This window comes from Haliaeetus leucocephalus, unplaced genomic scaffold (genome assembly GCF_000737465.1).
Source record: "Haliaeetus leucocephalus isolate CR32 unplaced genomic scaffold, Haliaeetus_leucocephalus-4.0 Scaffold223, whole genome shotgun sequence".
Lineage (NCBI taxonomy): Eukaryota > Metazoa > Chordata > Aves > Accipitriformes > Accipitridae > Haliaeetus > Haliaeetus leucocephalus.
Genome location: NW_010972659.1, coordinates 31,635 through 33,059, shown reverse-complemented (window position 1 = coordinate 33,059; position 1,425 = coordinate 31,635).

Here is a 1,425-nt window from a genome sequence, read left to right as displayed (position 1 = left end):
AAAGCGGCCCCGAAGACCCCCCGGGGCGCGGGAGCCTCACCGCTGCTCGGTTTGCAGCCGAGCCTTTTCCAGGTCCTCTTACCTCCAGCTTCACATGAGAACACATAGTGGGGAGCGGCCGTACCACTGCTTGGTTTGCAACCGGACGTATGCCAAAATTTCCACCTTTGAAAAACACTGTAAAAAGCACCAGCAGGATGAAGAGGGGCCTGATGCTAGACCCAGGCCAGTGACCACCAGGGCAAAAGCCCTGGCTGAAAAGAAAAAGCGGGAGCAGAAACAGCAGCACCAAGATGACAGCCTTGAGCAACCTCACCAGGCTGACCCAAAGCAGCAGCAGGCGGAAAGGCTGTAAAAGTCACTAAAACAAGAACTGTTCCTGGCCCTCCACAACATGGCTTACGGGAGGTAGTGTGTCTGGTTTAATTTTCATCAAAAGAAAGTGACATGCTGCACCAGCGTTACTCCAGAGCATGTTTCCAAATGGAATTCTTTCTCTGATGCAAGGTTCAATGCAAACACTTCTCTGGAGCACAACAGATATGTAAGAGTCCGCTGAGGGTCCCCGCAGTCAGTGTGGCTTGCAGAATGCTCCGTGGTTATAGGGGGATTCCACCCCGTTCACGGGCCCTGGTGGTTTTGTTTCATGTCAGCAGCATTTTCTAACACGGACTTCCAGGGGTTCCTCACCAATGCACCTGCTTTTACACAGATTGAAAGAGGAATGCTTCTTTGTATGTGGAAATAATTAAGTTGTAGTCTCTTAAATGAAGGCAAAGTTTTTGTTTGAAGAGGCAAGAGGGGTGGCACACGTACAGAAAATAGATTTATACCAACAGTGGGTTTAGGAAACAAGCAGGAATTTATCCTGCAAAACACGATTTGTTTTTAAAAGCACTGTGTATAGCGAGAAGATAGTATCTTTGAGGCTTTTCTGGTTTTCTCACTGTTAACTACAACAAGGCATTGTACTTAGCATCCAGATAATGCTGTGCGTAAGGTGCGTTTAAAGCATAGCAGGTTTTGTTGCCAAAGCAACTTAACTCCTCTTTCTCAAAACTAATGAAGACAGGTGTCAAAAATCTGTAATTCATCTTAAATTGACAGAGTTTGACATTTGAAATCCTGGCTTGTAGTAAAGATACAAGAATGATTCCCCCCCCCCCACCTGATTTTTAGAGAACGTAAAATGTAGTAACAAGGGAATTCTAAGCCCCATCTCCTTCTGAATTAACAAACTGCTGTAGCTGGTTCACTGGCCATTCACCATGCTGAGGGAATGAGGCCAGATGCCACAAAAAGGTTTGCTGTCAAAGTGGAGTGTTTCAGATTTATTCTGGGGTGTGAGATTGGACTCCAGTGAGTACTAATTAACTTTTAAATGTTAATAGAACTACCTTTATTGCAGCAGCGTTCTTTGTGAGC